Here is a 15,000-nt window from a genome sequence, read left to right as displayed (position 1 = left end):
CTGCTCTAATTTATGCAGCGAACTGGCTCTCATATGGCCCCAGAATCAGCAGAGTGCAAAGGTGTCTGAAATCTGGCCTTCAACCTCCCTTTCTTCCTGACTTGTATGATTCCAGATTGGTCGCCACTCAGAATCTGAGCCAATGCCTCTAGTTCCAAAATGCTTTTACATTTGAGTTTATGGTTCGATTTCATTAAAACTTGGTAGAGCTGTACATAATTTGTTTGTAATTCAACTAAAGCCCTGTAAACTACTCAGTCAGGTAGACAGACTGCTCCGACTCAGTCTCCCTCAGACATATCAAGTAGAAATGCCAAGAGGATTCTCTGGCACAAAATAATTGTAGTTTTAATTAGTCTTACTTTCTGATGCCATTTTAATTTTGCTTCGGATTTTCCCCATAAGTAAGCAGCTTAACAACAGGGAGGGGGAAGGACTCAGTCCTTCTGAAGCAGCACTGCTGTAAATTTTAACCTATGGGGTCAGTAGCTGTGGTTCTATGGGTGCCTTCAGAAATGCATTTAAAATAGGAGGAGCTGGCAGCAATCACTGTATTTAGATTGTCCGACACTTTCCATTATAAATGTGTTTCTTTGAGATGTTCTCGCACCTCCATTTTTGCAGCAGGCCTTTGATATTCAGTGGGATAAAGGCCCCTCAGCTATGGAAGTGCCTTTTCTTTGGCCCATGAAATTCCATTCAGCTTCTGCTGAGATATAAGCTGTTAAAATGGCTATTTTCCTCCTTATGCGTCCAGAAGGGTTTCTTCAGGTATGTTAGCAACAACAAGAAAGTCAAGGAAAGTGTGAGACCCTGAATGAATGAGGGAGGCAACCTAGTGACAGAGGATGTGGAAAAAGCTAATGTACTCAATACTTTTTTTGCCCCTGTCTTCACGAACAAGGTCAGCTCCCAGACTGCTGCACTGGGCAGCACAGCATGGGGAGGAGGTGATCAGCCCTCTGTGGAGAAAGAAGTGGTTTGGGACTATTTAGAAAAGCTGGAGGAGCACAACTCCATGGGGCCAGATGTGCTGCATCCAAGAGTGCTAAAGGAGTTGGCAGATGTGATTGCAGAGCCATTTGCCTTTATCTTTGAAAACTCATGGTGATTGGGGAGGTCCCAGACCACTGGAAAAAGGCTAATGTAGTGCCCATCTTTAAAAAAGGGAAGAAGGAGGATCCTGGGAACTACAGGCCAGTCAGCCTCACCTCAGTCCCTGGAAAATCATGGAGCAGGTCCACAAGGAATCAATTCTGAAGCACTTAGAGGAGAGGAAAGTGATCAGGAACAGTCAGCATGGATTCACCAAGGGCAAATCATGCCTGACTAATCTAATTGCCGTCTATGACGAGATAACTGGCTCTGTGGATGAGGGAAAAGCAGTGGACGTGTTGTTCCTTGACTTTAGCAAAGCTTTTGACACGGTCTCCCACAGTATTCTTGCCAGCAAGTTGAAGAAGTATGGGCTGGATGAATGGACTATAAGGTGGATAGAAAGCTGGCTAGATTGTCAGGCTCAACGGGTAGCGATCAATGGCTCCATGTCTAGTTGGCAGCCGGTATCAAGTGGAGTGCCCCAAGGGTCAGCCCTCGGGCCGGTTTTGTTCAATATCTTCATTAATGATCTGGAGGATGGTATGGATTGCACCCTCAGCAAGTCTGCAGATGACACTCAACTGGGAGGAGAGGTAGATATGCTGGAGGGTAGGGATAGGATACAGAGGGACCTAGACAAATTATAGAATTGGGCCAAAAGAAACCTAATGAGATTCAACAAGGACAAGTGCAGAGTCCTGGACTTAGGACGGAAGAATCCAATGCACCACTACAGACTAGGGACCGAATGGATAGGCAGCAGTTCTTCAGAAAAGGACCTGGGGTTACAGTGGACGAGAAGCTGGATACGAGTCAACAGTGTGCCATTGTTGCCAAGAAGGCCAATAGCATTTTGGTCTGTATAAGTAGGGGCATTGCCAGCAGATCGAGGGACGTGATCGTTCCCCTCTATTCGGCATTGGTGAGGCCTCATCTGAAGTACTGTGTCCAGTTTTGGGCCCCACACTACAAGAAGGATGTGGAAAAATTGGAAAACGTCCAGCGGAGGGCAACAAAAATTATTAGGGGACTGGAACACATGACTTATGAGGAGAGGCTTAGGGAACTGGGATTGTTTAGTCTGCGGAAGAGAAGAATGAGGGGGATTTGATAGCTGCTTTCAACTACCTGAAAGGGGGTTCCAAAGAGGATGGATCTAGACTGTTCTCAGTGGTAGCTGATGACAGAACAAGGAGTAATGGTCTCAAGTTGCAGTGGGGGAGGTTTAGGTTGGATATTAGGAAAAACTTTTTCACTAGGAGGGTGGTGAAACACTGGAATGCATTACCTAGGGAGGTGGTGGAATCTCCTTCCTTAGAAGTTTTTAAGGTCAGGCTTGACAAAGCCCTGGCTGGGATGATTTATTTGGGGATTGGTCCTGCTTTGAGCAGGGGGTTGAACTAGATGACCTCCTGAGGTCCCTTCCAACCCTGATATTCTATGATTCTGTCATTCTATGATTTTAAAAAACACGTGTTCCCCCATTGGCAAGAAATGTTTGAGCTCTTATAAGCCTTTCAGCCAGAGGGGGTCGATTTTGTCCGAGTTACGTATGTGGGGCCTGATTCAGACACTCTTGCTCATGCTCAATAGTGTCTTGCCCCAGGAGGAGGCTCACCAGTTTAGCCTGTGGTTTTTCCCGTACGCTGGTGCAGAGAAAGAATTGTGGCTCAGAGAATCTGGCAAGTCATCTTTGTTGGGGCAGATCCTGAGACCAGACGCACATAGGCATTGTCTAGACTGGGATCTAAGGGGTGATGTCAGCCTGTGTCAGCTCATCAAGTGTAGACTAGGTGGCATAGACTTTAACCCCTGCTAATAGGGGGCAACCAGGAGGAGAGTTGGGGGTCTCAGCGTCCTGCCCTTGGCCATAGGCACTACCACAAATTCCCGGACTCTCTGCTGGGAGGGGAGGAGGGGTCTGGGCCAGTCTCTCTCACCTGGGGCTAGTCCTTGGAGATGGGAAAGAAACAGCGATTGAAGCGGTCAGTGACTAGCATGGCTCCCCTCCTTAGGAAAATGATGGCTGTGCCTGTGCCTGCTAAGCTCATCAAATTAAAGCCCAAGTTCCCTGTATGCTTTAAGAGGACCAGGTTAACACATTTCAAAGACAGCATCACCTCGTCTACACTAGACTTTGAAAGTGTGTTTGCTAACATCACACCTTAAATCCTAGTCTAGACAAGGCCTAAGAAACCAGAGCTCAGGCCCCCCAAATGCCTCTCTACCAACCATTTGAACCCCAAGCAGTTGGGATGGTCCCATTCATAGAATATCAGGGTTGGAAGGGACCTCAGGAGGTCATCTAGTCCAACCCCCTGCTCAAAGCAGGGCCAATCCCCAATTTTTGCCCCAGATCCCTAAATGGCCCCCTCAAGGATTGAACTCACAACCCAGGGTTTAGCAGGCCAATGCTCAAACCACTGAGCTATCCCTCCCTCCCATTCCTTGGGCCAGTGCTTGCCTGACCTTTTTGTGCCATTACTTCTATTAGTATTTGCATTCTAATAGCATCTGGTGACCCCCTACAATGATCTGGACCCTGTTGTGCTGGGTGCTGTACAGACTCACAGTAGCAGACAGTCCCTGCCCCAAAGAATTTGGTCTAATAGACAAAGTGGCGGGGGGGAAGAGAAAGAGAGGTGAAGTGACTTAACTTGCCCAAGGTCACTGGCACAGCCAGGAACAGAACCCAGGTCTCCAGCACTCCATCCCCTAGGCCCTATAGCCTCCCTACTGCAATACTGCTACCCACACCACCTTGCCCTGCTCTAGTGCACACTGCCTGGCATCCCAAGCACTTTACAAGCAGAAGTGAATGCAGCCCCCGACCCAACACCCCTTTAGTGCAGTCAGACAGCTTGGGATAGTCTATACATTTCCTCCTATTGATGCCACAATCCCTCATTCTGGGTTCACAATCTCCATGCCCTAGCATAGATTCTAACCCCCTGCTAATGTGGGGTGGTGGGGTTTGCTGGGTGACCAGATGTGACCAGAAATTCACGGTCTCTCAGCTGATCAGGAATGTTGGGTTTTTGGAAACATGTAGTTCACACTGAGCAGGTGTGGACTGAACACATGCCTGGCACAGTCAGTGCAGCTGGGTGGCAGGCCGGGAAGGTCCGGTGTGGCCAGGGAGGGGAGATATCAGTGGGGAGGTGAAGTGGAGTCTCATGGCACATTGTGGAATCCCGTAAGTCATTTAGTTAAGTTTCTGTGTAGGGTGTCTCGGGAGCAGTGGGACCTCAGGAACTGAATGGTTCCTGGATGGCCCCTGCCCCAGCACATCTCAGACAGGATTGCTTCCCTCCTAGTCATGCTCTTTGCTGGGTAAAATGAGAATGGGGAAAGAAGAAGGGCACAAGAGTTTTGCTCCTATGTTGGCCTGGGTTAGATTGTCAAGCTGGTTAAGGGATTTAACACAACTCTGTTATGGATCAGACCCTTCTAGAGAGGAAGTATGGTCCAGTGATTAGGACTCGCACCTCTGGAGACCCTTGCTCCTTTACTCATTTCCTGTGGAGTGGGTCACTGAGTTGCCCTGTGCCTCAGTTTCCCCATCTGTACAATGGGGACATTAGCCTTGCACTGCCCCAAAGGGAGGTTGGGAGGATAATGACATTCGATATGGTGAGATGCTCAGGTATTGCAGTGATGGGGGCTGTACAAATACCTTAGCTAGACTGCACTGAAAATCTCATCGTCTTTTAATGTCATATGCCAGCCTCAGAACTATCTGCAACATATTGCTCTTCTTTTCCATCCCAGCTCTCACCTACCACTTTAAAGAAAAAGAGAGAATTGCTGGGGTTCTGAACGGAACTCAGAGATAACATTGGCCGGTGTTCATGATATTTAGCATGACATTTTCTGACAAGAGGAAATCCTGAAATGCATCATGTTGAGAGAGGATAATTTGTGCTTGGGGAGAAAAATCCCAGATAATTTATTCCATAGATTTCATGCCACATGAAACACCTGGAAAATAGCCATATGGTTTTCCATATGGGTGGTGACTATTTTCCAGAGTACAGAAAGGCAGATTGTTGGAAGAACTCCCTGTTCTGTGATTTGTTGTGTTATTTTTTTAAACCAGAGCGGCATTTACAGTGTAATGTTTCCTAGATGCTGAGTCTTGTTTAGATAATGCTCCGAGCACACCTCTAAGCAGGGAAAGGCAATTAGAAACAGCAATCTGCTCCTTCATCTAGAGCAGGAGTCGGCAACCTTTGGCACACGGCCCATCAGGGTAATCCGCTGGCAGGCTGTGAGACATTTTTGTTTACATTGACCATCCTCAGGCATGCCCCCCCTGCAACTCCCAGTGACCACGGGTCACCGTTCCAGGCCAATGGGAGATGCGGGAAGTGGCCCAGGCCTCAGAGACATGCTGGCTGCTGCTTCCCACAGCTCCCATTGGCCGGGAATGGTGAACTGCCACTGGGAGCTGCCTGGGGGCTGTGCCTGTGGACAGTCAACGTAAACAAAATGTCTCGTGGCCCACCAGCGGATTACCCTGATGGGCCGCGTGCCAAAGGTTGCCGACCCCCGATTTAGAACATGATGCCTCACCTCTGCATGGGAGCTGCAAAGATCCACTCTGTACTCCAGGATGGAGGAAAAGACATTTTGATTTAAGCAACTGTGCCACTACAGGCTATGCAATTCCTGGGTCTCCTAAGTGAAGCAGCATTGGGCTTAGCTGGTCTGAGGATCGGAGACCTTTAAAGGAAATGGAAGATAGAAGATGATGTTAGTGATTCATTGGCCAACACTGTTCCCTCTGGATCAATAGGTCAGCATTTTGTTAGGGGACAAAGATGTGCTGTCATTCAATTGAAATGCGCTAGTTAAACCCTCCGAACCAAACCACACATGGTCATTAAAGATCTGATGTCACCATCTGCAAGAACATTAGCCCCAGTGTCCTAGGTAAACACCAGCTTTTGTAATGATTGAGGTTTCCTAAACTTCCCCTGCAGCTCCTCAGAGTAAAGGATTCTTCTTCACACACTGCCCTAAGCTGTTGTGTGGTGGATCTGCTGGATTGCATTTCAGAGGGGCAGACGGGTAATTCATACTTATATCATAAGCAAAGAGCCCTGGGGTCCTACTGGATGAAGGGCTAATGTGATCATGGGGTACATTAATGGGAATCTGGAATAGGAGTAGAGAGGTTATTTTATCTCTGTATTTGGCACTGGTGCAACCACTGCTGGAATCCTTTGTCCAGTTCAGGTGCCCACAACTCAAGAAGGATGTTGATAAATTTGAGAGGGTTCAGAGAAGAGCTATGAAAATGACTAAAGAATTAGAAAATCTGCCTCACAGTAACAACCCGAGAAGCTCAGTCTATTTCACTTAACAAAGAGAAGCTTAAGGAATGACTTGATCCCAGTGTTTACATGGGGAACAAATACTGAATTATGGGTTCTTCTATCTAGCAGAGGAAGGTCTAACACCATCCAATGATTGGAAGCTGAAGCTAGACAAATTCAGAGTGGAAATAAGATGTAAATTGTAATGGTGTGAGTAATGAACCATTGAAACAACTTACCAAGGGCCATGGTGGAGTCTCCGTCACTGGCAATTTTCAAATCAAGATGGGCTGTTCTTCTAACAGTTCTGCGCTAGGGATTGTTTTGGGGAATTTCTCTGACCTGCGCTATATGAGGAGATCAGACTAGAGATGATCACAGTGGTCTCTTCTGGATTTGAAATCTATAAATCTATAATAACAATACCTTACATAGCACTTTTCAGGGGTAGCTCTCAAAGTACTTTGCAGTATGTAATATATGTCATCCTTACAACAGACAGGGCTGTCATCCTCATGTCATAGATGGGGAACTAAGGCACAGAGAGGCTACATGATTTACCCAACATCCTACAGGAAGTCAGGGGCAAAGTGCGTACTTGAACCCAACTCCCCCAAATGCTATAGGAGGGCCCAAACCACCAGGCCAGGCATTCTGAGAGTAGCTGCCTGGGGCTTCTGAGCTTTTGTTGTGAGGGCCAGTGGAATGGATCCCTGAGGCCAGAGCAATGGAGCTCTGTTGATCTACATCTGCTGAGAATTTGGCCATTTAGAAATCTCTTGGAGCAGGAACCTCATCCTTATAGCACCTTGCACAGCTCTGGCACTCTATAAGGCTTGTGCTAGTCACGTGGCCAGTGGAACTTGGCTGCCTCGCAACCCGTGGTCCATGAGCAGCTTGAATAGTGGGTGAGCAGCATGCAGTGCCAAACAAGCAGCTGTTGTGGGTCTGGGGACAGGAATCAAGGAAGATGTACCCCACTGAGGGGAGATTTTCAAAGTTACTGAAGGGATTTGGGGGCCCAATGGGGGCAGGGGTCCAGACCTTGAAAGACATTTAGGTGCTTAACTCTCACTGACAGTGTGAGGCTCTGGGCCTGGGTGTCCAAATCCTCTAGGCAGCATTGATATTTTAGGAGAGGTGATAGAGGGGCTTTCCAGCCTCCCCTACATTCAGATATTTGGGGTCAAATCCCAGGCAGCAACAAATAAATGCCTGGTGAGGAAGGCCCAATACAAATGTCATCTTTACTCAGCCCTCAAAGGACTGAGGGGCAGCCACACCTCCTTCTCCCACAATCCCCTGGGGCTGGATATCCCATGGCATTGGGTGGAGTGGGAGGGGCAATTTTGCCTCTGGAATTCCTCAAGCCTTGAGCACCAAAGATCTTATGGCTGCTTCCATTCTTCCTCTTCCCCCTGCACCTTTCTCCAGCATGGGCAGGATTGAGGATCCTTTCTGAGCTGCCTGTTTTTCGTGCCACCCATTTTCACTGGGCAGAGGGGGGATAAGCCTTTGTAGCCGATCCAACAGGAGAGAATGTTTCTGTTTCTCAAATGTTGCTGCCTTGAGGGGCCTAGGAGCCGCCTCCAGAGCTTCTCCCAAAACAAACCACAGCTCTTCTGCTTCTTTCCCAGCCCCCACTCAGCTATGGAATTAGAAAGGTTGAGAAAATGACCAATTTTCAGCTGATCCACCAGCAGAGGCCAAAATCAATTATTCTGATTACAGAGAGTGCCATGGGGAATAGTAATCAGAGAGTCATGAATAAATTACTGCTGCTTTGTTTGCATCCTTTTCTCGCTGCATACCACATCAGGTGGGGATCGCAGCTCAGTCCAATGTACCTCTTTCTGGGCTGGGAGAGGCTGTGTTATAGCCAGGGATTCTTGTCACTTCTGGAGGCCTGGCTTCAATGCTTCCTTGGGCAACAACAAATGTATTGAATTGTGGGGAGTCTCAGTTTAGTTCTTTGAATAATCCATTCAGTAGTATTGCCAAACGGTGGGGGGGCAGTCTGTGTTCCAAGGGGGAAGAGCAGGCTTATAAATCGGAGCAGGGGTTTATTGACACATCTTTGTGAAGGGCCAACAAGTGGAATTACTATGTTGGGAGTGCAGTGTGGGGAGGAGATCTGAAGAAAAGGGGAGTTGCACATCAGTAGTCAGAGCAATTGTGCATTAGCAAAGCTGTGTGCAGGATCCGGGGATGAAGCACCAGGGATACTGCAGGATTAAGGTGCACCAGCAGGACTGGAATAGCAGGAGGGCTGCAGCTCAGGGTAAGGTGCATCAGCAGAGCTGTGTGGGCACTATGGATTAGAAACCAAAAGGTGCTATGGGTCAGGACTGAGGTGCTTTGGTAGAGTTGGGAGGTAGGAGGCAAGGATTAGAATACCGGGGGGTTCTGTGGGTCAGGACTGAGGTGCACCAGCAGAGCTCTGTACAGGACCTATGTGAGAAAGCTGGGTCCACCTTTAAAATGATACTCCCCCAATGACAGTACAACCCCATTCACGCAGCAGGCATGCATATTGATGGTAACTTTAACACATAACAATCACTCGCCCTCTCCATCCTCTCCATCCTTTATTTCCTCCGTGATGGTGCTTACTAGTGCACAGAAACATACACAAGCACTGAGCCCTGGTCTACACTAGGACTTTAGGTCGAATTTAGCAGCGTTAAATCGATTTAAACCTGCACCCGTCCACACAATGAAGCCCTTTATTTCGACTTAAAGGGCTCTTAAAATCGATTTCCTTACTCCACCCCTGACAAGTGGATTAGCGCTTAAATCGACGTTGCCGGCTCAAATTTGGGGTACTGTGGACACAATTCGATGGTATTGGCCTCCGGGAGCTATCCCAGAGTGCTCCATTCTGACCGCTCTGGACAGCGCTCTCAACTCAGATGCACTGGCCAGGTAGACAGGAAAAGAACCGCAAACTTTTGAATCTCATTTCCTGTTTGGCCAGCGTGGCAAGCTGCAGGTGACCATGCAGAGCTCATCAGCACAGGTGACCATGATGGAGTCCCAGAATCGCAAAAGAGCTCCAGCATGGACCGAACGGGAGGTACGAGATCTGATCGCTGTTTGGGGAGAGGAATCCGTGCTATCAGAACTCCGTTCCAGTTTTCGAAATGCCAAAACCTTTCTGAAAATCTCCCAGGGCATGAAGGACAGAGGCCATAACAGGGACCCGAAGCAGTGCCGCGTGAAACTGAAGGAGCTGAGGCAAGCCTACCAGAAAACCAGAGAGGCGAACAGCCGCTCTGGGTCAGAGCCCCAAACATGCCGCTTCTATGATGAGCTGCATGCCATTTTAGGGGGTTCAGCCACCACTACCCCAGCCGTGTTGTTTGACTCCTTCAATGGAGATGGAGGCAATACGGAAGTAGGTTTTGGGGACGAAGAAGATGATGATGAGGAGGAGGTTGGGGTTAGCTCCTTAGCTAGTTAGTTAGGGGTTAGCTAGTTAGTTAGGAGATAGCTCACAGCAAGCAAGTGGAGAAACCGGTTTTCCCGACAGCCAGGAACTGTTTCTCACCCTAGACCTGGAGCCAGTACCCCCCGAACCCACCCAAGGCTGCCTCCTGGACACAGCAGGCGGAGAAGGGACCTCTGGTGAGTGTACCTTTTAAAATGCTATACATGGTTTAAAAGCAAGCATGTGAAAGGATTACTTTGCCCTGGCATTTGCGGTTCTCCTAGATGTAGTCCTAAAGCCTTTGCAAAAGGTTTCTGGGGAGGGCAGCCTTATTTCGTCCTTCATGGTAGGACACTTTACCACTCCAGGCCAGTAACACGTACTCGGGAATCACTGTAGAACAAAGCATTGCAGTGTATGTTTGCTGGCATTCAACCAAAATCCGTTCTTTATCTCTCTGTGTTATCCTCAGGAGAGTGAGATATAATTCATGGTCACCTGGTTGAAATAGAGTGCTTTTCTTCAGGGGACACTCAGAGGAGCCCATTCCTGCTGGGCTGTTTGCCTGTGGCTAAACAGAAATGTTCCCCGCTGTTAGCCACAGGGAGGGGAGAAGGTTGAGGGGGTAGCCACACGGTGGGAGGAGGCAAAATGCGACCTTGTAACGAAAGCACATGTGCTATGTATGTAATGTTAACAGCAAGGTTTACCCTGAAAGAGTGTAGCCACTGTTTTATAAAATGTGTCTTTTTAAATACCGCTGTCCCTTTTTTTTTCTCCACCAGCTGCATGTGTTTCAATGATCACAGGATCTTCTCCTTCCCAGAGGCTAGTGAAGCTTAGAAAGAAAAAAAAAAAAACGCACTCGCGATGAAATGTTCTCCGAGCTCATGCTGTCCTCCCACACTGACAGAGCACAGACGAATGCGTGGAGGCAAATAATGTCAGAGTGCAGGAAAGCACAAAATGACCGGGAGGAGAGGTGGAGGGCTGAAGAGAGTAAGTGGCGGGCTGAAGAGAGTAAGTGGCGGGCTGAAGACAGGGCTGAAGCTCAAATGTGGCGGCAGCGTGATGAGAGGAGGCAGGATTCAATGCTGAGGCTGCTGCAGGACCAAACCAGTATGCTCCAGTGTATGGTTGAGCTGCAGCAAAGGCAGCTGGAGCACAGACTGCCACTGCTGCCCCTCTGTAACCAACCGCCCTCCTCCCCAAGTTCCATAGTCTCCACACCCAGACGCCCAAGAATGCGGTGGGGGGGCCTCCGGCCAACCAGCCTCTCCACCACAGAGGATTGCCCAAAAAAAAGAAGGCTGTCATTCAATAAATTTTAAAGTTGTAAACTTTTAAAGTGCTGTGCTTAAAGTGCTGTGTGGCATTTTCCTTCCCTCCTCCACCACCCCTCCTGGGATACCTTGGTAGTCATCCCCCTATTTGTGTGATGAATGAATAACGAATGCATGACTGTGAAGCAGCAATGACTTTATTGCCTCTGCAAGCAATGATTAAAGGGAGGAGGGGAGGGTGGTTAGCTTACAGGGAAGTAGAGTGAACCAAGGGGCGGGGGGTTTCATCAAGGAGAAACAAACAGAACTTTCACACCGTAGCCTGGCCAGTCATGAAACTGGTTTTCAAAGCTTCTCTGATGCGTACCGCGCCCTCCTGTGCTCTTCTAACCGCCCTGGTGTCTGGCTGCGCGTAACCAGCAGCCAGGCGATTTGCCTCAACCTCCCACCCCGCCATAAACGTCTCCCCCTTACTCTCACAGATATTGTGGAGCACACAGCAAGCAGTAATAACAGTGGGAATATTGGTTTCGCTGAGGTCTAAGCGAGTCAGTAAACTGCGCCAGCGCGCCTTTAAACGTCCAAATGCACATTCTACCACCATTCTGCACTTGCTCAGCCTGTAGTTGAACAGCTCCTGACTACTGTCCAGGCTGCCTGTGTACGGCTTCATGAGCCATGGCATTAAGGGGTAGGCTGGGTCCCCAAGGATACATATAGGCATTTCAACATCCCCAACAGTTATTTTCTGGTCTGGGAATAAAGTCCCTTCCTGCAGCTTTTGAAACAGACCAGAGTTCCTGAAGATGCGAGCATCATGCACCTTTCCCGGCCATCCCACGTTGATGTTGGTGAAACGTCCCTTGTGATCCACCAGAGCTTGCAGCACTATCGAAAAGTACCCCTTGCGGTTTATGTACTCGGCGGCTTGGTGCTCCGGTGCCAAGATAGGGATATGGGTTCCGTCTATAGCCCCACCACAGTTAGGGAATCCCATTGCAGCAAAGCCATCCACTATGACCTGCACATTTCCCAGGGTCACTACCCTTGATATCAGCAGATCTTTGATTGCGTGGGCTACTTGCATCACAGCAGCCCCCACAGTAGATTTGCCCACTCCAAATTGATTCCCAACTGACCGGTAGCTGTCTGGCGTTGCAAGCTTCCACAGGGCTATCGCCACTCGCTTCTCAACTGTGAGGGCTGCTCTCATCTTGGTATTCATGCGCTTCAGGGCAGGGGAAAGCAAGTCACAAAGTTCCATGAAAGTGCCCCTACGCATGCGAAAGTTTCGCAGCCACTGGGAATCGTCCCAGACCTGCAACACTATGCGGTCCCACCAGTCTGTGCTTGTTTCCCGAGCCCAGAATCGGCGTTCCACAGCATGAACCTGCCCCATTAGCACCATGATGCATGCATTGTCAGGGCCCATGCTTTCAGAGAAATCTGTGTCCATGTCCTGATCACTCACGGGACCGCGCTGACGTCGCCTCCTCGCCCGGTATCGCGTTGCCATGTTCTGGTGCTGCATATACTGCTGGATAATGCGTGTGGTGGTTAATGTGCTCCTAATTGCCAAAGTGAGCTGAGCGGCCTCCATGCTTGCCTTGGTATGGCGTCCGCACAGAAAAAAGGCGCGGAACGATTGTCTGCCGTTGCTCTGACGGAGGGAGGGGCGACTGACGACACGGCTTACAGGGTTGGCTTCAGGGAGCTAAAATCATCAAAGGGTGTGCCTGTACATCAAGGAGTATTTCAGGCAGGACTGCACGGAGGGTTCCAATAAGAAATGGTGCACCTAAGTTATCGTTGTTATTGGAACAAGGAGGTTAGCCTGGCCTCTGATTGATACATGGTTAGATTTACCTCGCTGCACCTTCTCTGTGAGTGACTGCAGTGTGATCTAGACAGGGGAGGAGGCAAATGAGTACAAAACAAATCTGGTCTATTTCTTGTTCTGACCCACTCCATCTATCTTTTACATCTTTGGCTGGCAGCAGACGGTGCAGAAGGACTGCATGCCATCCACATCTCATGGCTGCTCGGCAGAAGATGGTACAGTACGACTGCTAGCCATCTTCATCTCTTGCCTGCCTGGCATAAGATGGTACAATACGACTGCTAGCAATCCTCATCTCTTGCCTGCCTGGCAGAAGATGGTACAGTACGACTGCTAGCAGTCCGTATCGCCTGCCCGCTCACCATAAGACGGTTCAATAGGACTGACTGCAGGACTAAAGAGAATGACCTGGTCAAGTCACTCCAAATTTAGTCCCTGCGCCCATGTCTGCCCAGGCGCTCCCAGCCGACGTGGCCAGGAGCACCTCGGACACGACGAGGACGACTACCAGTCGTATTGCACCGTCTGCTGCCAGAAGGTAATGGGTTGCTGCTACTGTGCAGCAAAGCCGTACCGCGTCTGCCAGCACCCAGGAGACATAGGGTGACGGTTACCTGAGCTGGCTCCATGCTTGCCGTGGTATGGCGTCTGCACAGGTAACTCAGGAAAAAAGGCGCGAAATGATTGTCTGCCCTTGCTTTCACGGGGGGAGGGAGGGAACGGGGGGCTGACGATATGTACCCAGAACCACCCGCGACAATGTTTTAGCCCCATCAGGCATTGGGATCTCAACCCAGAATTCCAATGGGCAGCGGAGACTGCGGGAACTGTGGGATAGCTACCCACAGTGCAACGCTCCGGAAGTCGACTCTAGCCTCGGTACTGTGGAAGCGCTCCGCCAAGTTAATGCACTTAATGCACTTAGAGCATTTTCTGTGGGGACACACACACTCGAATATATAAAACCGATTTCTAAAAAACCGACTTCTATAAATTCGACCTAATTTCGTAGTGTAGACATACCCTGAGTGTCATTGTTCTGCACTGCTGCTGTCATAAATATAAAGGGAAGGGTAAACCCCTTTGAAATCCCTCCTGGCCAGGGGAAAGCTCCTCTCACCTGTAAAGGGTTAAGAAGCTAAAGGTAACCTCGCTGGCACCTGACCAAAATGACCAATGAGGAGACAAGATACTTTCAAAAGCTGGGAGGAGGGAGAGGAACAAAGGGTCTCTCTGTATGCTGCTCTTGCCAGAGACAGAACAGGAATGGAGTCTTAGAACTTTTAGTAAGTAATCTAGCTAGGTATGTGTTAGATTATGATTCCTTTAAATGGCTGAGAAAAGCATTGTGCTGAATAGAATAACTATTTCTGTCTGTATATCTTTTTTGTAACTTAAGGTTTTGCCTAGAGGGGTTCTCTATGTTTTTGAATCTAATTACCCTGTAAGATATCTACCATCCTGATTTTACAGGGGGGATTTCTTTATTTCTATTTACTTCTATTTTTTATTAAAAGTCTTCTTGTAAAAACTGAATGCTTTTTCATTGTTCTCAGATCCAAGGGTTTGGGTCTGTGGTCACCTATGCAAATTGGTGAGGCTTTTTATCCAACATTTCCCAGGAAAGGGGGGGTGCAAGTGTTGGGAGGATTGTTCATTGTTCTTAAGATCCAAGGGTCTGGGTCTGTAGTCACCTAGGCAAATTGGTGAGGCTTTTTACCAAACCTTGTCCAGGAAGTGGGGTGCAAGGTTTTGGGAAGTATTTTGGGGGGACAGACGCGTCCAAACAGCTCTTCCCCAGTAACCAGTAATTGTTTGGTGGTGGTAGCGGCCATTCCAAGGATAACGGGTGTAATATTTTGTACCTTGGGGAAGTTTTGACCTAAGCTGGTAAAGATAAGCTTAGGAGGTTTTTTCATGCAGGTCCCCACATCTGTACCCTAGAGTTCAGAGTGGGGGAGGAACCTTGACATGGTGGCACAGTGGTGGGATTAACCTGAAATCATCTGAGAGCCAGTTGAGATTTTT

General features: G+C 48.8%; 1 long non-coding RNA gene across 1 annotated transcript; it reads left to right on the top strand.

Moving 5' to 3' along the window:
• Window positions 1-9,288: 9,288 nt before the first annotated feature.
• Window positions 9,289-11,211, top strand: LOC142073474 (uncharacterized). The gene is made up of 2 exons (XR_012670369.1): window positions 9,289-10,046; window positions 10,635-11,211. It is a non-coding gene; the product is annotated as an uncharacterized LOC142073474 (long non-coding RNA).
• Window positions 11,212-15,000: the final 3,789 nt, after the last annotated feature.

The sequence above is a fragment of the Caretta caretta genome, chromosome 10, assembly GCF_965140235.1.
Source record: "Caretta caretta isolate rCarCar2 chromosome 10, rCarCar1.hap1, whole genome shotgun sequence".
NCBI classification, from domain to species: domain Eukaryota; kingdom Metazoa; phylum Chordata; order Testudines; family Cheloniidae; genus Caretta; species Caretta caretta.
Note: the sequence above shows the minus strand (reverse complement) of the source record. Positions and strands in the feature narration are given on the sequence as shown.